At 40.4% G+C, this 27780-nt stretch overlaps 1 long non-coding RNA gene across 1 annotated transcript in view; it reads left to right on the top strand.

The window, feature by feature from the left end:
• Nucleotides 1–3146, top strand: part of LOC135972568 (uncharacterized) — a 45259-nt gene extending 42113 nt beyond the window's left edge. The window contains exons 2-3 of the long non-coding RNA XR_010589064.1: nucleotides 2527–2602; nucleotides 3010–3146. This is a non-coding gene — a long non-coding RNA (uncharacterized LOC135972568). The remainder of the gene's footprint in view (nucleotides 1–2526; nucleotides 2603–3009) is intronic.
• The last annotated feature ends 24634 nt before the right edge of the window (nucleotides 3147–27780 follow it).

Here is a 27780-nt window from a genome sequence, read left to right as displayed (position 1 = left end):
CAGGACATGAGCAGAAACAAATGGACAGTGGAGTGAATTAACAAGAAATCAAAATCCTGCCATTCAGACAGTCACTCAGTTAGCATTTCTGGCAATATAGGTATACATTTGCATTCAGCAATACAAATACTGTCCTAGGCATACACACCCTCTTCTCCCAACCCCCGAATTCATTTGGGTTTCTTCTGAGGCAGAGTTTTTGAAAGCCAGCCATAGTTTGAAGAAACGTAGCCATGAATACATGGGCAGCACCAAAATTAGCAGTTTTGAAGTATTTTCCCATATTAGCAGCACTATTTTTAAAAATAAATTTAGTTATTTATATAACACCTCTTGCTCAAAAACTTTTGGTGACATGATTTTGTAAGACAGAGTTGTTACAAATTTCATTCCCATTTTAAAGATGGGTAAATGAGTCACAAAGCAATGAAATGATTTGCTCACAGTGAATCGGGGGAGAACCAGGAATAGATAACAGGAATCCAGACTAAGTGCTAAATGCTGATCCACACTAGCTCCCAGTTGAAGTTTTGACATTTTAATATAATGCAATCGGAGAGAGAAGTTTGGATTTATTCATTTCCAGAACTTATTCTGATAGGTTAGAAAACATCAATAATGTATGACCCTCTCTTGTAGTTAGAGAATCCTCATAACCTGTCCTTTTGTTTCAATTCAAATATTAGACTAATTTACTGAATATGAATATCAGTATAAAGATGGGGTTCTTTTAGCAAACTCTGCAGGTTCTTAGATGTGCTATTAAATTATACATCATCTAACAAACGTAAGTAACATTCCATTTAAAAAATGGACAACCAATTTTGCGAGGGAATGATTTTTTGTTCAGCACTGATCGTGTTTTTGGGTCAGTGTAAAATACAGAGTCCCTGGCCTTGAGGGGCTTACAGTCTAAGAGACTGATTTGGACAACACACAAGGACCTTTGTGATCAGAAAATGTACCATGTTGTTGTAAGAGAGGGTTTTATTTTTTTCCCCTCCATATACTGTTGAATAAAGTTTCTGATGGTATACCAACGTTGTATTCAGAAAGTATTCTCTTGACTTTTGGAATATAATGTTCATGGAACTTTGTAGCTCAGCTGTCATAGAAACCAATCCTGATTCAGTAAGAGAAATTTCCCTTTCCTTACTTGCCTGTAGCTTCATGTCCCTCTGAGTACTGCAGAACGAGAGGAGATTTTTCACTTTAATGTCCTGCATCTCTAATGCCAAACATCTAAAAGGGGCTAACAAAAATGATTACAAGACTGAAATGATATTCACATCAGAAGACAAGCTCTCAGAGATATACATGACTGTATCTAAGACCAGGTCTACCCTACAGACTTGTATCAGTATAACTACATCATTCAGAGGTGTGAAAAATCCACCCCATTGTGCAACGTAGTTATACCAATGGAACCCCCGGGGTAGACAGCACTATTTCAATGGGAGAGCTTCTCCCATCGACATAGATACTACCTCTTACAGAGATGGATTACCTGCACCAAAAGAAGCAGTTCTTCTGTCGGCATAGTAACATCTTCACTCAGGTGCTACAGCGGCTCTAGGTGAAGACAAGCCCCAAGTTTTGCTTTCGTCTCAAGACAAATATATAATCTGGGTTTGAATTCCGCCACCATGACTCTGTTGAACTTCATAAATTCACTTGTTTATATTGTCTTCCTTGGTCTTTGCTTATACCTAGGATCCTGTACCTAGCAAAAATATTTATATAGCATGAAAAGAACATAAGCAGATGTTACCAAACACATTAAGTTAAATTGACTTTAATTTTCTCTCCTTTAAAATTGAGCCAAATGGTTTTTTAAAACGTAACCAAGCACTTGCCACAAAAAGGTGTGGAATCAGGGTTTGGGGTGATCCTTAAGTGGTACAAACTGGCTTAACTCCATGGACTGCCTCTGGCCCAGACTCTGGTAGTTGAGAGGGCAGGTGGACCATGAGAAGGCATTAGTCATTCAAATTATGTTCCAAAATTTGAAAAGTTTCAGAAATCTAGAATGTGTTAAAAGTATGTTATAAAGCAAACTTCTGCAACTTGATTTCATTGAATGCATCATTGACACAACTTTCTGAAATAACTGCAGCTGATGTAGAGCTTACATTTTATTTCTAATGAGGCTACATGTATAAAAAATCATAAAGTACTGTAAAATACATGTACTGCAAGTAGCTAGGCTTGTTCAAAATATTACCTTGCAAAAGGGCTTTGGGTTTTATAAAAAGATTTTCAGATGAAGTTCTAAGTGATAATGAGGTCCCTATGAGAAGTTGTAGTTTTAATCCGTGTAAAATTACTGCATTACTATTTGAGTGACTTTTCCCCAGATGTGTTTAATGTTCAGTACTTCCAAATTCTCAATGTTCCAATAGTGGTCTTGTTGTAAGCAATTGTGGCAGCAGATAGCTTTTTTAAAATGCATTGATTTCTGAAAGCAGAGTAAATTTGGCTGCCAGTTTTTACTTGTCTCCATTTGTTTCTTCCTCAATGTTTCAGCTTCATCAGCTTGCAGTATAAACTGTTGAGGAAGGTTGGATTGCAACAGCAGCAAGTTCCTGTACAATCGCTGCAGGTTAGTCAGCATTTTTATTCATGGTTGTCATTGCATAGCAGTATAAAAGTGCTGCACTATTCATAATGTCCTACATATTGAATAATTGCACAAAATTTACATGGAAGGTGTTCACTGTAACATCTTCTAAAATAAAGGCTTTTTGATACCTCTTTATATATTGCTTAATACTTGAAAAGCCTACATGCCCATTTTATCTTAGGAACTTCTATAGTCAACTCAATAGCCAAAATGGGTTCTACTCCTGCCTTTGAGTGTAGTTACTAATAGGTGTAGGTGAGAGTGCTCTATTAACTTCTTTCATTATGGGAACATTATTTTGTAGTTGGCTTTTGGTTGGTTGTTTTTTTGCACTGGACTCTGAAAGTGATCAGACTGAAGCACATTCTGATTTTTTTTTTTTCCAGTAGGGTGTTCCGAGCATTGGGACCATCACTGAAAATACCTTGGCCCTGACCCTCAGCTACACTGTAGTCTCTCTGCACCATGCCATCAGTGAAACGTGACTCTAAAGCCAGTCTAATTGGCCACAGGAGAATCCGTCCAGCATTGGGAGGTCCTCTGGAGGTACAGATCCTCTGAAGGTCCATAGCCAGTATAGAGGTTTTACACATGGGCTATCCCTGGCTACAGGTGGTACTGCTGGCAGTCCTCATGGTGATCTTATTTATGCTGGGAGACAAGCCAAGTGCACAGCCTGCCCACAGATCTGCCAAGTTTCACACGCTAGGTAGGAATATTCAGTGTATACACATACAATACACTAATTGGTTCAGGGCCTATGAAGACTATTGCATGTGCACTTATGTAGTGGGAGGTGCAGGGAGGAAGAGGAGGTACTGAGACTTGGTGGGGTGGGTGGGACAGCCGGCTCCAGGCTGAAAAGGAAAGTCTTGGCAGTTCCTGCTTGATCCTGGTCCCTGTGGTGGCTGCTCTATCTCTGCATGTGTGTAAAAGTTCACATAGGGGCAGACCCCCCACAATATTTCCATTGCAGTGGCACTAGACCCCGCTGCCACTCGAGTTCCGCTGTCCCTGGCACTTGTATTGTGCACAGTATCTACTTAGATTCCAAGGCCAGAAGGGACCATTGTGACCATCTAGTCCAGGCTCTATAACATAGGCCAGAGGACTTCCCCAATTCCCTTTTAAATTAAAGCATATCTTTTTTTTAAAAAAAGAATCCAATGTTGATTTAAAAATTACCAGTAAGAAAGAATCCAGTGCAACCTTGGGTAAATTTCTCAAATAGTTAATTACCCTCACTGCTATAAATTTATGCCTTCTACATTGTTTTTAGTCAACATGTTAGGAAAAAATATATTTATTGGCATATTCTTGTTCCTCTACTTAATTTTGTATAGCTCTTCACCAATCAAATTGAACAGTTTTCACTGACATAAAAATTCCCCAATATTAACTTCAGTTATCTGTTTTTTTTTTTAAGTAAAATACACCCCAATATGGAGTGCTCCTCATTCCACTAGAAAGGATTGAGAGGGGATGGAGAACAACAGATATAAAGTAAAGATTTTGGCATGAAATTGGTAGGGGAGTTATAAAATTTAAGTTATGGGAAATGTTTGATAAATTATTCATTTTTAAATAACATCATAAACTTGAACACAGCTGAGAGTTACTGGGCTTTGCAGCATATCATGGCTTTTACACTTACTGAGGAATAAATATCCTTTCAAATGCTTAAGCTGTATTCATTCACTGCTCCACTGAGGGGAAGACAGATTCAACTGAACCAAAAAAAATGAGTGGCAGTCAGTGCAATAAATATTGTGTAGGAATAGGAAGAGAAGGTTTTGTTTACAGCCTTTTAAACTTAAAAGATCTTATTTTTCAACATTATTTTCACTGATGGTTTAGGGCAGGAGTTCTCAACCTTTTTCTTTTGAGGCCACCTATATGCTATAAAAACTCCACTGCCCACTTGTGCCACAACTGCATAACCAGTAGATTAAAAGCCAGGGCTGGCACTAAGGGGTAGCAAGCAGGGCAATTGCCCGGGGGCCCCACAAAGCTAAGTTACTTGGGCTTTGGCTTCAGCTGGTGGTGGGATTTGTAGGCTCGAGTTACGGCTTCAGCCCTGGGCAGTGAGGATCAGGCTTCAGCTTCAGCCACGGGCCGCAGGGCTCAGGCTTCAGCTTTCTGTCCTGGGCCTCAGCGAGTTTTAATGCCAGCTCTCCTCTCTGGTTTATTTTGGCAGACCCCTGAAACCTGCTCACGACCCCCCATAAGGCCCCGGACCACTGGTTTAGGGTGTGTGTGTATATATATGTATGTGTGTGTGTGTATATATATATACACACACACCCTAAACCAGTGGTCCGGGGCCTTATGGGGGGCCGTGAGCAGGTATATACACACACATAGACTGTTAACATTGCTTTTTATTGATGACTCAATACCATTTTGCCCCTCTTTATGAGAAGAAAATGATTGCTTTTCTAATTATTTACTTTGCCTCCAATCCTACCAATAACCAAGTCTTTCACAATTTGTTACATATACATTGTATGCTATACTTTGTGTTAAATATTTTGCAATATTACACGTTAATAGTGTACAATGTTAGTACAGAAGTAATGCTATATTGATGTGTAAGAATTATTTTATCTATCTGAAAAACAAACACACATTGCTTTGAACTGGAGTATTTATTAGTTTCTACTTGGATGTTAATCTTAGTAATACCGCAATTTATAATATGAAGAGCAGGACGTGTGCTGTCATCTAGTTGTAAGATGTGTTCAAAATCTGGGATCAAATGTGTCTGTAAGAAAAAGTAGGTTAAAAAGTAGGTTACAGGGCCGCCCAGGCGGGGGGGGGGGGGCGGGCGGTGGCAAGTGGGGCAATTTGCCCCGGGCCCCGCAGGGGCCCCCACGAGAGTTTTTCGAGGACCCTGGAGCGGGGTCCTTCACTCGCTCCGGGGGCCCCGGAAAACTCTCATGGGGCCTGAGCCCCCGGAGCGTCTTCCGCTCTGGGTCTTTGGCGGCAGTTCGGTGGCAGGGGGTCCTTCCGCTCCGGGACTCGCCGCCAAAGACCCCAGGCCCCCTGAATCCTCTGGGCGGCCCTGGTAGGTTATACCAATGGACAGCAAACAAACCAGCTTTTTCAAACTATACCTTCGGAGAATGTGGCAGGGAGAGTGGGGGGATATGACAGAGAGGATCTCCTGAGAAAAGTATAAAGATACACACTGTTCTGTAAATATAACACTTTATCCTTTTTACTGTACAACCTATCTCTACTGACACAAAATGATAACAAAAAATAGACAGACAACTTATTGTAATAGAATTTCAAATAGTATCAAAAGATCTACAGGTTTATTGTCAAAACTTTATAAACCCTTAAGGAGATCCGATTTTACAAAAGAAAGAAGGCTACATGGAAAAAAAAGATGTTGGGCTTGTTATAGGGTTGGAACAATAGATGAAATAGCAGAAAAGAATGGATTGCCAGCTCCACTACTGTGTGTCAAAAATAATAGAAAATTTAATAATTGGAATGGAGATAGAGCTTGTCACTACTTCAGCTGTTCTGACTCTAGCCCAGGGTAAACACCTGTTTACTGGACTACCATATAAGAAGTGAGTTGGCGGTTTCAGCCCACCTCTTAGGAGGCAGGTGTCCAAACTGTCTACATTGCTAAGTCCCCTTCAGAATGGGCACAGTGACTGGATCACCTTAGCAAAGACACTAAGGACTAATTTGGCATGGAGATTGAATTACCCTACGATAGACACATCCAGATGGGGACTAAGGCACGCTGGCAAAGTAATGTGGAAGCTTGCACTGTGGCATATCTGTATATTGTACAGGTTTTGTGACGGAAAAGAACTTTATCCTTGCCATGAACTACAACTGTGTTGCTTTGATTTGCATATTTTATTTTTTGAGTTTTCCTTTTAAAAAAAAATCAGTTGTAAGCATCTGTATTTGAGCCAGAATTCAAAATAGTATAATAAACCAGACTGCAAAGTAGTTGTACATCTCATAGACAAAGTAGTGTGGTTTGTATATATGCAAAGGTACTAGCCCAAATGGAAGTGCATGGAAACAGGTAAAAAGTCAATCCACCTGACCTACATTTGCTAACCCTACAGAGAAATCAACATTTATTTATTAAAAATGATATAGGAGATGATTATTTCAACAATAGTGGCTAGACCAGATGGAAGGATAGAGAAGCCAGTGCTAAATGGATTGAGGGAGGAAGGTAAGATTTTGCTAATGAAACATTTATTTCCAGGCTCACAAAGCAATATGATGCAGTAATTTGCTTTGCCATTTTAAGACCGCAATCAAGAACTTTGTTTCTGGATCATCACAGCTTTATGTCCTAGTTGTGTGGCCGTTTGGGGGGGGGGGGGAAAGCTTTTATTGCATGTATGGCAGCACGCCCCTGTGCAGAATACCTTTGCATTACTTTGTATTTGCCACCATGTTTATTGCAAACCAGGTTTCTATTTACTCTTGCATTTATGCCTTCATATGTATTTTTAAATAGATGCATTTCAGTTCTCTTGTTGCTTGTTAACAGTGAGAGATGGGTTTATCCTGCAAATATCAACTGCCCATCCTTTGCAAAAGACATGCTTCTGACCCTGTTAGATTGCAAATAATTTGGTCTCTAATTAATCCATCTGTTCAAATTCATGTAACTTGGCTTTAATACATAACGATCAATGGCCTTACCCGGCAACTAATTTTTAAGTTATTTTCTTGAAAAAAAAATATTCTCAAGTGACAGTATAGTGTGGATTGCAGCATCATTGCATTTTTTAAAATGAGTCTAGCAGTTTGTAGTTCTCTTCACGCTCCTACTAGAATGTTTTCTTGAGGGCCTTTGGGCCTGCCACATGTAGCCTTGTGGAGGATTTCACCATCTGACTTTTCTTCCTCCAGTAAAACTGAAAGGACCTTAATTTCATGGCTATATATAGGTGACTATATTCACTTCTGATGGGTTAGCAAATTCCACTGATTGCAGTGGAGTTGTACTCTACTGAACCAGCAGTGAATTTTGCCCAATATGTTTGACTTTATTACTTGAAAACTTTGACATTAGTTAAAACCAGCAAGGATCAGATTTCTATACCTAGCCTGAATAGTTAAAATATCCCTCCATTTAAAGAGACCAAGGGGCCCAATTTCAAGCTTTTTCTCCATAACCCTGAGGGCTAGAAATGGAGGCTATGACCACCGTAAACTCTCGCGTGTAGCCGCTTTAAGCTGAGGGTAGAGAGGTCCCCTGTTGGCTTAACTACTCCAGATCCCGTGAGTGGCAGTAGCTGTGTTGGCGGGAGAAGTTCTCCCACTGACATACTGCTGTCCACACAGGCGCTTAAGTGGGCATAAGTTATCTCACTCTGGGGTGGCTAATTCACACCCCTGTGTGACATATCGACTTAACCTATAGGCTAGCCATAGCCTTACTCTTTTCTTTTAAAATGAAAGCTGAGATCTCATGTAACTCATGTCTCCAGGAAGAACCCTCTTCTGTCCCGCTCTTCCCCCCCCCCCCCCCCCCCCAAAAAACCCTAAGTATCACAAGGTTCATGATAAAATCATGAGAAATGGCAACACTGAAGAGTCTCAAGACACTTGTAGTTATGGGGATAGGAGGAGTCCTGGGAAACCTGAAATCCTAATTGGAGTCCCTCTCATAATGGGTATGTCTACATTGCAGTCAGACACCCGCAGCTGGCCCGTGCCAGCTGACTCAGGCTAAGGAGCTGTTTAATTGTGGTGTAGATGTTTGGGCTTGAGCTGCAGCCTGAGCTCAGGGACCCTCCCACCTTGCTGGGTCCCAGAGCACAGCCTCCAGCCTGAGTCTGAACATCTACACTGCAATTACACAGCCCTTCGCTCGAGCCCCATGAGCATGAGTCAGCTGCCACGGACCAACTGCGGGTGTTGAACTGCAATGTAGACATACCCTACATTATTCATCTATTTGTACATACTTGCAAGCATTAGAAAAATAGCATTCATGATTTGACTGAGAAGTTTGGATAGATAGAATCTTTAACAGGGTTCATAGCATATTTACATAGTTCTTTGTTTTGCTTCAAGTTTACATGGAAAAGATTTTGCTTCTGTGTGTTTAAAACTAATATATTTACATGTTGTGGTACAGGTAGCTGTGAAACTGTGATGCCTTTAATAAGGTAAAGTTTGCTCCCCCAGTGCAGTCAGCCTGCCCTGTCAAGTGACCAGGGCCTATCCTCACCATTTCCTTTAGATTGCTAGATGCCACGGGGAGTGCAGCAAGGAAGCAGCCTCTGACCAGGCCCTTGCACAAGAGAGGAGGAGAGGGTCCTTGCTCATTCTCCCACCCCTCATCCCACACATGTGTGTAAGGGACATGCTCTCTGGCCTTGTAAATGGTGCTGTTTGTATCTGGAAACACATTTGTGGCTAGAGATGTCAAAAATATGCTTAACTCAAAATACTTTGTTTCTGTCTGTGGAAAATATAGTGTATTCTGCCACTTTACTTCTGCTTCATCACACTGCCAAACATGATCGGTGCTACAGATGTAACTCCGGCTATATCCAGGTCACTATGTACATGTTTGAGTCTGCCATGTGCCCTGTTCAGAAGGTCCAATCCAGCGAAAATAGCATACCGATTTATCTACTGGACATAAATAGACCACTGTAGCAATGGTAAACTAGTACTATGCAAGGGGGAAAAATACAGCAACAAACAATCCCCAGTTAAAACACAGCATCTGAACAGCTTGGCCAACATTTGTCCTCTAATCTCAAATGCTAATTATGACTTTTTAAATGGCAAAAGGACTATAGCCCAGCAGCACAATCTAATGTGACTTGAAAAATATGCATTGTAACATTTCACAGGAGGGGTTGCATATATGCATGGCATATGAAATGAAAGGCATGTCACACATTGGCATATCAGTACATTTTCATTACAATCAGTGAATTGTCATGCCACCTAGACCAGGGGTTCTCAAACTTCATTGCACTGTGTCCTCCTTCAGACAACAAAGTTACTACATGACCCCAGGGGGAGGGCCCAAACCCTGCTGTCCCGGGGTCGGGGAAGAGGAGGCCAAAGCCCAAGACCTGCTGCACCGGGTGGAGGTGGAGCTTGGGCTTCAGCTTCAGCCCTGGGTCCCAACCCCGGCAACCTCATTAAAATGGGGTCGCAACCCACTTTGCGGTCCCAACCCACAGTTTGAGAACCCCTGACTGTAGCATAGCAGAGCCTAGGTGGCATGCCACAACTGAAAGGCCAGCATGTGAAAAGCTGTACTTCACTGAGGGACATGCCAGATGCCAGGAAATACTGCAGTCCCTTCTCATATTTTGTATAAGCAGTTTCCATGCTGTTGTGCTCTGTTAAATGAGATATTTTGAAACATTTAGGCAAAATGATGATTGTCCCTATTATTTTTATGCTTCCTGGATAAAAACCAAAAAACCTCTACATTTGTGAATCATTATAATCTAACCATTGCTTTCAGGACCATACATTTTCCAAGGAATGTCAGAAATCCACATGATGTCCCAAGTGCCAGATTTTGTATTTGGATCTCTGATTTAGATGGATAATGGGCAAAAGTTCATGAGGTGTGAAACTGCATATAGATAGCTCCTCACTGGTTATGCACATGAGGAATGTAAATGATTCCTTCCAAGGTCAGTTCAAATTATGTTCTCTAAATATGCTCTCCGAAGTCACTATGTTTAGTGACTAAGCATTTTCTTAATCTTAATTTACTGCACAACCATGCCCACTTTTGAAGAACCTCCATTAAAATGCAGTGGATGTGAAGATTCATGCTACTTGAAAGATAGTTTAATATTAGATTAATTTTAAAATGACTACTAGCTATCATGACAGTCTTAATCTCCTGCACATTTAGGAGTTATGTAGTAGGTATTTAAGGGTATAATTAAGGATATAATTTGGCTCTAAAACTACTTACAATAAAATCATAGATGTCTAAGGTATATACCAATGTAGATTATTTTTTTCAGTTCTCATAAATTTACCAGCCCAGGTGTTAATTTTTCTCACCTTCCTATTAATATCATAACAAATATAATGAAAAAAGTATATTTTATTCACCTGTCAAAAAAAATTACTTGCCCTGGATGAATTGGCAAGTTGAATTTTGAAAGGCTGCACTAAAGGACCTGGAATAATTTCATTGCCAGTCTTTAAAACTCTGAATAGTAGACCACGGTAGATATTGCAAACACCACAAAGAGCCAAGTTTAAGCTTAAACTCAAAATCTTACTGAAAATATTAGATCAAATTGATCTGGATGAAAACCTTGGCACCCAGATCAGAACTGCCTGAAGGAACATAAAGTGGAGTTGTGATAAACTACAATATCTCAAGATCAAGGGAGTGTATCCATCGGGGTGTTGCTGAATAGGTGAGCCTCTTTATTTTTATGTACTATATTTAGTGATCGTATAGCCTCTCTTCTATAATTTACTGGTTCAAATTTAGTTTAGTTTGGTAGTTACTAAAAATTATTCTCACATTTTTCAGGGGGTATGGCCCAGGGCTGGCTCTAACTTTTTTGCCACCCCAAGCAAAAAAAAAAAAAAAGCCCCGCCGTAACACACCCCCCCCGAACGCCACCCTGCCCTGCCGAAACACCCCCCCGAGCGCTGCGCCACCTCACTGAAACACTGCACCCCCGAGCGCTGCGCCGCTGAAACACCCCCCCAGCGCCGCGCCACCGAAACACACACACCCCGAGTGCCACGCCACGCCGCCAAAACAAAAACAACCCATCCCCACGAGTGCCGGCTAGCCGAAACAAAAACAACAACAAAAAACCCTCAAGCGCCACCCCGCCGAACCAAAAAAAAAAAAAAAAACCCGAGCGTCCTCCAGCACCCCAAGATTGGCCGCCCCTTACAAGGTGCCGCCCCAAGCCCGTCTTGGTCGGCTGGTGCCTGGAGCCAGCCCTGGGTGTGGCCTGTGTGATATAAATCTCAGTTCAATTCCCGCTGGACAGATGTGAACATCACAATACCAACTTCCACACATGAATATTAGACCCTTACTGGTGATCTCAATAGACAGGACAAGTATTAAAAAGGGATGAAAGAAACTTGACTTCCCTGTTTCTCCTAGCATGCTCTTTCCTGAATAAGGATTAGACACTATGCCAGGGCGGTGTGGGGAAGCTTTATGTATGTAACCTAGCTGGGTATATATTTCACTATATTTGAATGCTACCCGAATTTTTAAAACATACAGTTCGTTTATAGGCTATGTTCTTTTCTTTGCAAACACCACAAAGTGGGTGGGTAGAGAAAGTGGATGTGGGTTTTTGATGTTTAGGAATCTTTTGGCTATCTTTGTGAAGTTTTACTGTTAAGGCTAATGAGGAGGGATGGGTCTTAAATTGTGATCTTGAGGTTGAGAATCCATTGTCAAAGTAACAGCTTGCAGATGAGTTCCATAGTTGAGCCTGCTGCTGAAAATCCCCTCCTCCTACATATTTCACTTTTGGCACTGTCAAATCTGGAGTGCCCAAGCAGTCCACTATTGTCAGGTCACAGCCACAGAGAGGCAGGCTCTTTGGTAATTGAAACTCATCCTGTTTGGGACTTGAAGATTAAGATTAACAATAAGACTTTACATTGGTCCAGCATTGCACCAGTAACCAATATAATGCATAGAATTGAAAAATGAGGTATTTTCTATGCCTCATGTTGTCTCAGTGATGAGCGGCTGCATGTTGTGCCATCTGGAATTTCTTCAAGGCAATCACTTCCAATCCTAGGTAGAGCACATTACACTAAGTTGAGCATGAAGGTGGTGAACGTTGTCTGACCTTGTATTAGTCAGATATGCATCTGCTAGACTGTGCCTGCTTCTGAGTTTGTACAGTCCCCAGCATAAAGGGATGTTGATGCTGAATGCAACCTCTTGACACTACCATATGATAAATATTTTATAATAATAAAGGTGAGCAGCTTCTTGGCTATCCAAACAGGGCAGAAGATATTTCTGGCTGTCTATGCCATCTGGGTGTCCTGGAGGGAATACAGAAGGACCCCCACCCCTAGACTGCATACCTTGTTGATGATTAGAGGACAAATTCCTTCAATTGATAAGCTACGACTTTTCACAGTACTTCAAAATACTCTCCTCGAGAATCCCGACCAAAGACCTTACATTCTTTGTCCTTGCCTGGTTTGATCAGTTCTGGGACTAAACAGAGGACTAGATTAATAAGTGTTATCGATCTGGCATATTTCATGAGCACTAAATTCACTCAAATGAAAACCTAAAACTCCTGTATACTCCTCCTGAATTTTCAGAAGTGCCTAAGTCCTATTTTCAAAAGCCACTTATGCGCTTAAAAGTCAATGGGACTTAGACTCTTAAATCAATTAGCTGCTTTAGAAAATGTTACCTTTAATCTTTCTCACTCTCCCCTATAAATGGGGATGTAATACTATTTACCTACTTCAAAAGTGTTGTGAGGCTAAATTCATAATTGTTTGTAAAGTGTGTTATAGTCATTTGGTAAATAGACCTAAATAAATACTTAGGTGATAATGGACTGGAAAACTAATGTTTGCAGTTCTAGATAGTGGCAAAAAAACAAACTCCAAAACCCACTTGCAGAGAAGGGGAATCAGTTATGAAATTCTGGACAAGGGGCTGATAGAAAAGAACCTAAAGCATTATTGAGAATCCTGCCTGCAAACAGCAAAATCAGATCCACCCTGGCTCAGCTGTGAGAAATATCAGGTAGGGGAGACATGCCCCAGCTGCTGTCGCTAATGAGGGTGAGCCCAAGTGGAAAGAGGGACAAATGGGAAGAGAGACTGCAGTAGAGCTTGGGACTTCAAAGTAAAACTTTCTGCCAAGTCTCAAAGCAACTTACTGCCTACTGGAGTACAGGGAAGGAATATGTTTATTGACTCGGCTTTTTGTTGATTTTTAATTTAAGCCACCACTGTCCAGGTCAAGGACTGACTCAGGCCATTTGAACTAGGATTTTACCCACAGTGGTAACCTTGGCCGCTGAGCGAACTATACCATATACTGAACTTGAAAACAAAGTATATGGTTTAGTTTATCTTATTTGTAAAATCACTGTATTTTGTACAAATCTCATATGATGACAGTCAGAACTATATCTTTTATCAGCGACTGAATCTGTTGAAAGTGATGGTGTATAATGAGCATCATATGCACATATCCATTGTTTGTGGTAGCTTGTTTTTATTTTATGAAACTACGTGGCTGTTTCTTGTAACTACAAGTCCACAATCTGATTAGTTAAAAGAGCCAATAAACACATTCAAAAGACTGACTGACATGCATGGAATACTCCATAAATATTCCAAATACTAAGGAATCAAGATAACTAATTCATTCTACATACATGTGGTAATTTGAAAGCAATACTAGGCTTGTGACTACTTGCAGGTTTACATATACTTTAATATAAATCACTGTAGTTGTGTTTGAAATATTAATAGATAGGCACTAATATACACATTCACAGTGACTAGTTTAAGCATTTCTAAAGCACTGATCACTGTAGTAGTGATGTTTATGCTACTTAGAGCCTTGGTCCACATTCTGCTCTCAGATAATCTTGTTGATTTCAGTGTGGTGCTATATATGTAAATGAGAGCAGAATATGGACTCATAAGTGGAATTTGCACTTTGTTTTTCTGAGAAGGTTTTGACTTTCCAGGCATAAACATACAATGTTTTTGACCATGTGTTTTTAAAATGTAAATAGGTATATCCTGAAACTTGATGCGCAGGCTCATGTAACTTTATGGAGGACTCCTCTGAGGCATAAGAAAAAATGAAATGATTGGAGTATAGCTAGTAATGCAGGGAGAGATTATTTCTGCTTACAGTAGGCATTTTTAATAAAATCTCCCCTTAATTTAAGGTCTGCAAATCACTCTACGAGACTAGGAAGTACTGGTTTCCAATAAAGGTGAAAACATCTAATACTAGAATTACTCAATAAAACTCTCTACCTAACATGTGCTATTGGTAAACAACAAACTGGAAAGTATTCATTGCAAATGAAATATCTACTCATTATTCTTCTGAATATAGAAAACATGATTCTATAAAGTATAACTGAGTGAAAAAACGATATCTTCAAATTATTGTATAAAACTAGAAAAGGCATATCAAATTTACTAGATTCATCTTGCATTTTGTTCAGAAAATAATTGCTGGCATTACATAATAATGTGTTCATGCTCTAGCATGTGGTGCAATCATTTATAATGTATTCTGTGTATTAAATTTATAAACTATTCGAATTTTCTTAAAAGGGGTGCATAGCTGCTCAGCCTCCTCTGATCATCTGAATAATACTTCAGTTATATTCCCTGGTATCCATATATAAACTTTTTCTGTTTGCCTTTTCAACCCTCTCAAATTATACAAGAGCAAGCTTCACATGGCTAATGAAGAACAGCTCAAAAGATTAGGAACAAAGCATTTTTGTAGAACTTACATGAACTTCAGATATGTGAGTGCAGAGACTGCTGCTTAGCCACAAATAGGTTCTGTCAGTTTCAGCTTTTATCTTGGATATTCCTGGAGGAATCTGGATTTACATAATGAGAATGTTCATGAGCCATCTCATTATAATTTTAGAAATTTTTGGAGCTGAATAATATACCCTGCTTTATTTTCAAGCACATATTTTACTTAATGAAATATTTTTGCTACACATGGAAGCTTTATTTGTATTCATTTTCCTATATGTCAGTTTATGTTTTCAGTAGAATTTGAAAAGAGGAATAAGACAAAATCATGATGAAACTCTGAGCATCATTATATCATGCAAAGTATCAGGCAACTGCAGCTTCCCTTAATATCTTCTAAAGGCCTTTCTAATTGGACACACATGAAGGGATGAGCATTGCACAGCACTGAATTCTAGGTAATTGCAAATAACAGCTCAAGATTAACCCAGACTTGAAAATAAAATAAAACCTCATTTGGATTGCACAGTGGAACTAGCTGGAGTTACAAGTCACCTTTAAAACATGTTTGAAATTCATAAGCATAATAGCAGAAGTACATATGTTTTTCTTTATCAGCTACACAAGTCTTAAATAATGAAAAGTGAGCAAAATCAGCTGGATGAAAATGAAGACTTCTGAAATGTAAAATGTGTGTAATAAAACAATATACTTTGTAAGGGCTTTGCTTAAATATGTTTTTCCTTCCACCCCGTTCCCCCCCCCCCCCCCAAAAAAAAGAAGTTTAATGCAGCAGATGAGCTCCATCAGAAGAGCTGTGATTTAACGCCTCTAAGGCAGTTTTCCATTTCAATGAAATTCTCACAAAGTAAGGACCAGCTTTTACTTGTGCCCCTCCCCCTCCTGGTGAGCTTGCTTCTGATATCCTTTTTTTTTTCTTCTTCTTCCTGCTCTAACGACTTTCCTTTATCTCTTCAAGGAGAGTGGCCTATGCAGAATTTTGTGCATGCTGGATCACTTAGGTAACTTTCTAGAAAGTGGGAAGGAGGAATATTTTTCAAGCCCCACCCCATCCACCACCACCCTGATATTGGAAACCACTCTGTTAATATGATCTTATTTTGGAGAAGGCCTCTCCTTAAAGCTTGTCATCCATGTTACTAATCCTTGCCTAAGAACTACAACTACTGGTCCTCATTCTTCTCTTGCCTATATGTAAGAAATTTAAAAATCAGACTTTCTTCCTTTAGATGCCAGTAGAAAATTGACAGAAACCACACAAATAACTTGTCCGTGTTGATCTAAAAAAATTTGAGGCATTTATAAAAAAATTAAACTTTTTTCCTTTCTTGACTTGCCTTATGTATTTCACATCAGAGAATATTTTTAATGCAAAGTCACAACCTCTGAAAATAGGGAGATTTATAGTGGAAGCACTGACATGAACCTTAATTATTGCATTGCTGAGATGATGGTATAATTACAGCATTCTCAAACTATTTACTTAAATTGTACAGTTTTCTACATTCCTATATGAAGAAGAGAGTCATTTCCTGACATGATGAATTATTTTTGTTAGACTTGTGTTTTTAAAAAAAAAAAAATCTAATCTCTGGTCTACACCTAAAATTTAGGTCAACCTAGCTACTTTACTCAGGGCTGTGAAAAATTTCTTCCATCGACCTACCTTACCTACTGCCTCTTGAGAGCGGATTTACTACTGTGACAGAAAACCCTCTTTTGTCACTGTAGCAAGTGTCTACGCTAATGCAGCATAGCTGCAGCTGTGCTGCTGTATCACTTGCACTGAAGACACACCCTGTGTGAGTCTGTAAAGAGAGACAACCTTTAATGTGTGTTTTTCCTTTCATTAATCTGCTTCTTCATATAACAGGAGCTCTTGAGAATGGAGTACTTTTAAAGTATCATGAGTAAATTAAACTGACAACTCAGGTACTATATAGTACACTTAACATAAGTCATTAAGATATTAAATGTCTAGATTATACAGATCTTTATCAAAAGATTAAATTAATCTCCAAAACTTCTGAGTCACCCTCATAATCCATTCCAGACCTTAGGCAGCAAAGAGAGAGTGCACCACAGGGAGATGGCATGAAGGACTAACTGGGGATGGGAAAAACTTCAGTTGTTCTCCAGTTTCACTGTATTTTAAAAATACCAAAGTTAAGTCTCTAGCTGTTACAGTTGAAGAGAAAACCTTGAACACGTGACCATGACTTGTGTAATCAGTGCAGTGATATCTGCTTGAGTCTGTCAAGAGCGTGAAACAATAGCTCTGAGAGATGAACTGTCCCGTTTATTTCAAAGGGTGCTAAGATGCCAGTGATTTTTAATACAATACTTAATATCCATATGGTTATCTATTTAACTGATTGTAATATGTCCCTTCCTCTCCTCTCTGCATAGATCTTCATCATAGGAGTAATCTATTCTGAATGACGACTCATTTTGTGCAAGTCTTTAACAACACACTGCAAAGTTGAGGAGGGATTCAATTGTCTCATTTTCCTGAGAGGAGGCCTCTGCTCCCAAAAGTTTCAGAAACACTGCTTAAGTGTGATGCATCCCCTCATTTGCTAGTACCATTCAGTGTGTTCCCTGTTTTCTGTTAGTTTGTTTTTGTTTTTAAAGAAGTTCAGATTCTGTTTTCACAAAGAAAGGGGAGGGGGGGGAAGTACCAGGTTTTTATTTGGTGTGATCAAATTATCCAATCTTGATGTAATGTTAGTAATAATTTTCTCTATAATTGGGAAGCTTGGAAAGTCCAGTACAGCGAGGCATTGGAGTGGGAATATAAAATTTGCATATTTCAGACCCTAATCCATACTTCAATTCTGTGTTCATTCATGTTTACTAAAACCCCAGTTAGTGTCATGTGCTTTCTTATTTGGGGTGAGTTTTTTTGATTGTCTTGCTGTGCAGCCTGCATCCCTACCACATAAATGGTTCATTCCAATGGCTCTTCTTCATAACTGTAGTTTTGTACTAGTTCTCTCTCTTTTTTCCCCCCCAAGTATGCAGTAGCAGCATGCACTAAGTACTACTGTGGCAGTCACAATTTGGGTAAGCCACTATTTAGAAGATGAGTATTGTACAGTATCAACTCCTCAAAATACACCTCTACCCCGATATAACACTGTCCTCAGGAGCCAAAAAAATCTTACCGCGTTATAGGTGAAACCGCGTTATATTGAACTTGCTTTGATCTGCCGGAGCACGCAGTCCCCCTCTCTCTCCCCCCCGGAGTGCTGCTTTACCACATTATATCCGAATTCGTGTTATATCGGGTCACGTTATATCGGGATAGAGGTGTATAGTTTTCTTACATTGACAACAAAATGCATAAATAGCTGGCAAAAACAGCAGGATATTACTTGTACTATGGCACTAGTTTCGAGTTTGATCAAGTCCTGATGTTTGTAGTAAAATGTTTATACACGTGAATATACATATTGTTTGCTCTGATTTTTATTTTAGTATTGTATTAGTCTAATAGAGTCCACTGAGGAACCTATGCTATGCTAATATATTTTGATCATGTCAGTATTCTACTATGCTGAGACATTTATATTTGAAATATGGTGTCTTACTTGCAAGTTATTTGGCTGATGAGGGAAACAGAATTGCCTGTCTTCAAAAAGACTTCGCATATAGTCTTTATTGCTTGCTTTGCTTCCATCTGCTGCTGTCGTATACAAGGATAGGAGATTTTTTTTTAATCTGTGGATTTATAGGTGTTGTCATAACTACCAAAAGTTGCATACTCTAAAGCAGATAAAGAAGTGCTTAGAACGTGTACATGGTTAATACCAAAAGGGAAGTCATTGTCCTGCTATCTATAGAACACATTCGTTGCAGCTCTGTGTGAGAATTTTATGTATTTGTAGAATATTTAAAATACATGCAACATTGAGGTTTAAACTTAGGCTAGTTTTTATTAAGTGCTAAAAATATCTGTTGGGTTTCAGTAAATATCTGGGCCAAGACTTTCAAAGCTGGATGCATAAAGTCAAACTTCCAAATCCCATGTTTAAGTACCTAAATATAAGTGGCCTGACTTTCAGAGGTTCTATACCTATAAATCATACTGAAACAATGGGTCCTGCAGGTGTTCAGCACATTTGAAAACCAGGTTACTTATATTATACTTATATTTAGGTCCCTAATATGGATGTAGAAGTTTGACTTTAGGTACCCAGGCTTGGAAATTCTTGGTCCTTGTCCTTAAGTCCAATAACATATGCCAGCATCACTTCCCCTCAATACAGGCATACCCGCAGCCATATCTTTTATAGAACTGCAGACCCAGATGGATTTTTTTTCTTAAAAAGACATTCAGAAGGAACAGCTGCTTAATTATATGTGTCTCTTTGCTGAATATTTAGGGGGCACACAGAGTTAAACTGAGCTAAGTTACATAAAGGATATGTCAACTTGAGGTAACACTGAACATTGTAGTTCATTTTCTACAGCAAACATGTATGTGATGGAAGCTTTAACTGTGGAAAAACATAGGGTAAATTTTTCAGAAGTGCTTAAGTGACTTAGAAGCCTAAGTCCCATTAACTTCAACTATTGTTATTACAAATGTCTAAAGTGTTTGTCATTGTGGTGGCTCAGTGGTTTAGTTATAGAAATAAACTAACATTAAGTACTGGCTTGAGGATATACCCTCTAGACCTTGATGGATTTGGAAGTGAATGCTGGAATAGAACTTTGGGAGTTTAGTGAATGTTCGATGAATAAGAATTTTTAAAAATGACAATTGCAGTGGTAATTTTGGCCGTCAACTTTAATCAATTTGTCATCCATGAATTTATCTAATTCTTATTTTTGAAACCAGTTATACTTTTGGCCTTCACAACATCCCCAGCAACAAGTTCCACAGGTTGGCTGTGCTTTATGAGAAGAAGTACTTCCTTATGTTTGTTTTTAAATCTGCTGCTTATTAATTTACCCCTTCCCATAACACAAGAACCAGGGGTCACCCAATGAAATTAACACTTCCTTATTCAATTTCTCCACACCAGTCATTATTTTATAGACCTCTGTCATATCTCCCCTTAGTCGTCTCTTTTCCAAGTTAGTTAGATCTAATCTTTTTAATTTCTCTTGGTGTGGAAGCTGTTCCATACCTCTAATCACTTTTGTTGCCCTTCTCGTATCTTTTCCAATTCTAATATCATCATCTTTTTTTTTTTTTAAGTGGAGCTACCAGAACTGCACATGGTATTCAAGAGGTTTGTGTACTATGGATTTATATGGTGCCATTATGATATTTTCTGTTTTACTCTCTATCCCTTTCCTAATGGTTCCTAAGATTATTAACTTTTTTGACTGCTGCTTCACATTGAGCAGATGTTTTCAGAGAGCTATCCACGATGACTCCAAGAAGTCTCTTGAGTGATAAGAGCTAATTTAAACCATATCGTTTTGTATGTACAGCTGGGGTTATGTTTTCCACTGTGCCTTACTTTGCACTTATGAACACTGAATTTTCATCTGTCATTTTTATTGCCCAGTCACCCAGTTTAGTGAGATCGCTTTGCAACTCTTCGTAGTCCTCTTTGGACTTTGTGGTTGTGAGGAATTTTGTATCATCTGCAATTTTGCCGCCTCACTGTTTGCCCCTTTTACCAAATCATTTGCGAATGAATTGAGCAGCACAGGTCCCAGTACAAATCCTTGGGGTGCCCTTGCTATTTACCTCTTTCTGTTGTGAAAACTGACCATTTATTTCTACTCTTTGTTTTCTATCTTTTAACCAGCTATTGAGGAGGACCTCCCCTCTTATCCCATGACTGCTTATCAGCCATAATTATTTATTATAATAATTATGGGGGAGGGATAGTTCAGTGGTTTGAGCATTGGCCTGCTAAACCCAGGGTTGTGAGTTCAATCCTTGAGGGGGCCACTTGGGGATCTGGGGCAAAATCAGTAGTTGGTCCTGCTAGTGAAGGCAGGGGGCTGGACTCGATGACCTTTCAAGGTCCCTTCCAGTTCTAGGAGATGGGATATCTCCATTAATTTAATTTAATTTAATTTCCTTAACTAGTGAGTTTCAGTGCCACTATTTAAGGAGCTTCTTTTAACCGGGAACATGACGTGGAGGACCAGATTGTGAACTCCCTACTTCTACTGGTGAACGGTTATTTGCATAAGTAGTCCTGTTATCGTCACTGTCTTTGCTATTCATGTGAGTATTTGCATACCAGTGCAAGAAAGGGATTCACAATCTGGTCCTTAGCTGGCATTTCTTAATCAAAGTACATGATTCTAGAGTGATACTCATCTCCTGGGCATATACAGGAGACTCCATTAGAAGTAGAAACAGAATGGACTCTTTCTGGAAGGAAACCTCTCTTCTGTCACTTTCGTATGTCAAACTATTTTTGGAGGACCTGTGAAGATGGAGGTATACATTAATGAATATTTTGAAAGGTGTACCCAACAAAGGAATATTTTCCTGTGTTCATCTCTGAAATGCTTTAACATTCTATTAATCCATCCACACTTCAATAGACAGCTGCATACTTCTGTTTGTAATTATAAAATACAGCACAGGCAGTGAAATCTTGCCAAGTGGCATAGAGAACTTGTTGGAAAATGGAGGTCCTTCACATAAATAACATATGTAGATGAATGTATAATGAAAATTAATTGTATGTGAGGCAGTTTCCTCTTGGTGGGTACTTATTTCCTTCTGTAAACCTACAGTATATGGTCAAGTTTCTTTTGCTTTTTCACTAGCTATTTTATTATTATAATCATCTTTGTGGTGTGTGTGTGTGTGTGTGTGTGTGTTTAATTGGGGATATTTTTTCTTAAAATGTTGCAGTGCCTTAAAATATTCAGGGTTTGTAAGGGGAGTTCACTTGTTGTGATGCCACCTGATCGGACGTGATGAAAAACTGTAGATGCAGCATTGTACAGATTTAAAGAAAGAATGGCCAGCTGCATGGAGAAAAGTGTCTGGGAGAGGGAGGGGAGAAGGAGTCAGTGGCAATTTTGCTTTACTGTTGTTGAGGCTAATTTTACAGTTGTGGCAAATAATTATCCTTTCTGGATAAGCCCAGAATACAAATCATGGGAAAAAAAGTCAAAAAATTGTTTGTTTGAAAAATAATTGGGAAACCAAGTATATAAGGTCTCAAACTCCTGGTATATTCACAATATCGAAATTACTCTAATACAGTATTAACGCATGACTGATTTTTGACAAGTCCATCAGTAAGACCAACTTCATTTCCTCTTTGACACAAAAAGAACAGGAGTACTTGTGGCACCTTAGAGACTAACAAATTTATTTGAGCATAAGCTTTTGTGGGCTACAGCCCACTTCTTCGGATGCATAGAATGGAACATATATTGAGGATGGATATATATACATACATACATACACACACACAGAGAGAGAGAGAGAACATGAAAAGGTGGGAGTTGTCTTACCAACTCTGAGAGGCCAATTAAGTAAGAGGAAAAAAAAACTTTTGAAGTGATAATCAAGATAGCCCAGTACAGACAGTTTGATAAGAGGTGTGAGAATACTTACAAGGGGAGATAGATTCAATGTTTGTAATGGCTCAGCCATTCCCAGTCTCTATTCAAGCCTAAGTTGATTGTATCTAGTTTCCATATCAATTCAAGCTTAGCAGTTTCTTGTTGGAGTCTGTTTTTGAAGCTTTTCTGTGCAAAATTGCCACCCGCAGGTCTGTCCTTGAGTGACCAGACAGGTTAAAGTGTTCTCCTACTGGTTTTTGAATGTTATGATTCCTGATATCAGATTTGTGTCCATTAATTCTTTTGCATAGAGACTGTCCAGTTTGGCCAATGTACACGGCAGAGGGGCATTGCTGGCACATGATGGCATATATCACATTGGTAGATGTGCAGGTGAACGAGCCCTGATGGCATGGCTGATGTGATTAGGTCCTATGATGATGTCACTTGAATAGATATGTGGACAGAGTTGGCATCGGGCTTTGTTGCAAGGATAGGTTCCTGGGTCAGTGTTTTTGTTCAGTGGTGTGTGGTTGCTGGTGAGTATTTGCTTCAGGTTGGGGGGTTGTCTGTAAGGGAGGACAGGTCTGTCTCCCAAGATCTGTGAGAGTTAGGGATCATCTTTCAGGATAGGTTGTAGATCTTTGCTGATGCGCTGGAGAGGTTTTAGTTGGGGGCTGAAGGTGACAGCTGGTGGTGTTCTGTTATTTTCTTTGTTGGGCCTGTCTTGTAGGAGGTGACTTCTGGGTACTCGTCTGTCTCTGTCAATCTATTTTTTCACTTCAGCAGGTGGGTATTGTAGTTTTAAGAATGCTTGATAGAGATCTTGTAGGTGCTTGCTCTGTCTGAGGGATTGGAGCAAATGCGGTTGTATCTTAGAGCTTGGCTGTAGACAATGGATTGTGTGGTGTGTCCTGGATGGAAGCTGGAGGCATATAGGTGAGTATAGCGGTCAGTAGGTTTCCGGTATAGGGTGGTATTTATGTGACCATCGCTTATTAGCACAGTAGTGTCCAGGAAATGGACTGCTTGTGTGGATTGATCTAGACTGAGATTGATGGTGGGATGGAAATTATTACTGGCCTAGTAGACTGGGGGGAAGGGTAAACAGTAGAGGTGATATATCTTGATTTTAGTAAAGCTCTTGACCAGGGGTGGGCAAACTATCTGGCCAGCAGGATTGCCACTCCCGTGGTGCCACAGGGCTAAGGCAGGCTCCCTGACTACCCTGGCCCCATGCTGCTCCCAGAAATGGCCAGCACCACGTCCCTGCAGCCCCTGGGGAGGTGGGGGGTGGGGAGGAGGGGGGAGAGGGCTGCCCTTGCCTGCAGACACCACTCCCCGCAGCTCCCGTTGGCTGGGAACGGGGAACCACGAGCCTGCCTTAGTCCCGCTGCGCCGCTGCCACCCCAGAGCCACTCAAGGTAAGCGGCGCCGAGCCAGAGCCTGCACCCCAAACCTCTGCCCTGAGCCCCCACCTCAACCTCCTGCCCTGAGCCCCCTCGTACACTCCGCACCCCTCCTGTGCCCCAGTTCCTCCACCACATTCTGCTCCTCGTCCCCTGTCACTCATACATAGACAAGAAAAATAGGGAGGATGTCAAACACCTCCATCTGTCCCAGTACCCCATCCTTTCTTATCTCATGACCTCCCTCACTTTCATTCGCAACTAGAACTGACCAGGAGAACAACAATTCTATTTCGCAGCAACTTTCAAAACTTGTTTTCATTGTGCATTGGAATGAAAACAAAACCTTCTGAACATTTTTGCAAAAATGGAATTGTGTGGCGATATCTGTGATTTCACATTGAAACCTTAAATATTTTATTTGGGAAGGTGGGTAGATAAGTAAGTAGTTTGGTGCTTAAAGCCTGGCCTGGGATATGGAGGCACAGGTTCAAGTATATTTCTATCAAGTCTTAACCTATTATCTTTGTGGTGAATTCACAAATGTACCTTTTTGGCTTGGGCAGAAGGAAGAAAGTTCAGCCTTTTTATGACCTCTCTTCATGCAGGTCCAATCAGATATTGAAGCTTAAACACTGGAATAAATTGCCTAGGGAGGTTGTGGAATCTCATCTCTGGAGATATTTAAGAGTAGGTTAGATAAATGTCTATCAGTGATGGTCTAGACAGTATTTGGTCCTGCCATGAGGGCGGGAGACTGGACTTGACCTCTCGAGGTCCCTTCCAGTCCTAGAATCTATGAATCTAATGTTATCACATGGTAGGCTCTCACCTCCACTCTGTCAATGATGCCAGGCTGATTGTCAGATTCTCTGCTTCACAGACAAGCATTCTCTCATGCTCCCCTTTGAGTGAGAATAATTCCTAGTCAAAATCCATAAAGCCACCAACCTGTCCTCATTCCAGTCCCTCTTCAAAACTCACATCTTCCATGTCGATGAATTACAGCCTGATAATGGGTAGGCCGGTGGAGAGTTATGATTACTGCACCTGTTTGGGTCTTGTCTTCTAGACTGCAAGTTTTTTGTGACAGGGACTGTCATTTTCTATGTCTGCACAGTGCCCAGCACAACGGGGCCCAAGCTTGTTGAGGCATTGAGGCACTTCTGCAAAATAAACATTTAAGTAATTGTGAAAATTCCTTCATAATGTACAGTTGCATCAAAATTAATCCTATTCAAAGACTCCTTCATCCACAGTGAAAACTGCAGAGTAATACATTTCTAGTTCAATGCTCTTTGGTTTCCCTCCATGGGAAATTTAAAATATTAAAGTAGAGTTAAGTTTTATAGGTTTAATTTTCTGGAAATTATCACTGCTAATATTTTAGCAATGCTTGCTTTGGTAAATCTTGAATATGAATATTTAACATTAGACATACCTTTGGGAAGATATTTAATGTGAGTAAACTGGCATATAGAAAAAATTACATGACATCTGAGGGACTGGACAGCTCAAAATAGATGTATGAAGCTTTTCATGTCTATATTGTTGCTTCAAATTCACTTTATCAATAGAGGTTCATAGTGGCTGCTGCTTGTTCTTCAGTACAAGAACAAAGAGCAGCAGGGAGCTGCTGGAGCCTTTCCCTGCTGCCAGAGTCTTTCACTGAAGCAGGGAAAGGGTCCGGCAGCAGAGACACAGCCAGATGCTACACTGCTAAAAATAGCAGTGTAGACAGGGGAGGCACTGCTTGGGCCCATAGAGTACCGTGTCGGGTATGTACCCAAAGGGTTCAGGCATGTCTTACTTGCCTAAGTAGTGCCTCACATCTATACCCATGCTAGGGGAGCGTGTAGAGTATGTATCCTACATGCCGCCATAAGGAATGTGCAGTTAGGGTGACCAGATGTCCTGATTTTATAGGGACAGTCTCGATTTTTGGGTCTTTTTCTTATATAGGTTCCTATTACCCCTCCACCCCCACCCCCTGTCCCGATTTTTCACACTTGCTGTCTGGTCACCCTATGTGCAGTGTAAACATACCCTTAGTGTGTATGTACTGCAGTAGCAGCAGTGTGTGCTGTTAGAAATGGCTGAATTCCTTCTACATATTCCAAGCTGTTATGCCTGGGTCTCTTGGCATAGACTTGTGTCTTGCTGCCTAGCAACGTCTTTGATAGTATGGATTACCGTCCTCAACTTTTTTTTTTTTTTTTTTGCTTTATCTTTTTGCAAAGATTCATCTGCTCCCCCTCTGTCCAGCTGCTGCACCTCAACCATTCCTTCCACTTACTTTACATATGCATTGGTGGGGACGATAGAACTCTCTCTTTAAACAGCTCCACCATGTGGCTCCTTGACTGAAATTTTGGGGATTGTGCTCCACTTTATACCCAGGAGGATGTTTGGGTGTCTGAACTTTTAGACACTTATCCATGCAGACCTGAACTTCCCAAGCCCTTTGAGGTTTACATGTCATGAACTAGAAATGTTTTCTTTATATTTAGTCTAAGTGTACTATACCATTCTTTACAGCCCAGATCAAATAGACAATTGACATTTCATAGTAAGATCTAACTGCCGTTTCACATAATGGTACCCCTATGTGATGGGGCATGCAGGCCCCACACCGGGAGGGAGGGGCTTAACAAGGGCCTGTGGACACAATTGGCTCCACTCTGCTACACCTGCAGTTGTTGTTAGGAGTGGAGAGAGGAAGAGGCCTTAAAAGGAAGAGACCCAGCTCAGTTAGAGTTGACCAGAAAGGAGGGCAGAGCTCTTTGTCTTTCTTGAGGAGGGAAGTCTGATTCCAGCCAAGAGCCGGAGACCGCTTGCTACCTGGACAAGCTTTTTGGTGGATGGGATGACTGGAACCAGGAAGACTAACAAAAGGCACTGGCTGCACAGAAAGAAACCCTAAGCAGAAGGGTGGGATTCTGCTGATGAACCTTCTTGGTTTTGAGTTCACTGTTTTCCTTTTATTATGGACTCTAATACCTTAGAGGGGTGGGATTCAAGGGTGCCATAGCTGAAGGGCTAAGGCATCATGGCACTGCACTTGTGGGGGTTGCATCGGACCACCGGGGACCTGCAGCTGGGTGAGTTGTGCCCAGATGCATCACAAAGGGATGCCTAGGCAATCTGGTTACATACTGTCACTCTGCCTTAGACTATGAGGGGTGAAGAATGGGTAAATAACAATCCTGTGCATAGACTTTGGTGCAGTATAAAGTGCCTGGGTTATAAAATGTGAATACTGAATGCAGAGGATCAAATTTAACTGAGTGTCTGTGAGAGATGATGCAGAGAGTGATACTAATAGATAGGGTTGCCTGATACTTTCTCAGTAGCTTGTAACTTTAGCAAACTTGAAAGGTTCAAGCATGAAATTTTCCATGCTGATTGTTTGCATCAGGCTAATGTTTTGTTGGGTGGTGGAGTTTTTCAGCTGAAATGGTTCAGTTGTTTCTGAGAATAAGGTAAGAAAAAATGTTTTATCCATGTTAAGAAATCTTACGACTGTTGTGTTGAAAAACTTTAGTGCTGTCGTGCTTTGGAGCAGGGGCTTGAAATTTGGTAGGAAGGTAGCTTTTGTATTGGGGCTTTGGCTTTGGCTGTTTCCAGGGTGTGTTTTTTATTTGTTTGTTTTTTAAAAAAAAGGCCTAAATCTGGCCAAGTTATAAGCCTCTGAAAAATGGCAGTTCACACGTGCTCAGTAGAGACTTGATAGAGTCTGGCAGC

This window comes from Chrysemys picta, chromosome 7 (genome assembly GCF_011386835.1).
Source record: "Chrysemys picta bellii isolate R12L10 chromosome 7, ASM1138683v2, whole genome shotgun sequence".
Taxonomy (NCBI): Eukaryota; Metazoa; Chordata; order Testudines; family Emydidae; genus Chrysemys; species Chrysemys picta.
This window is presented reverse-complemented; position numbering and strand designations above follow the sequence as displayed.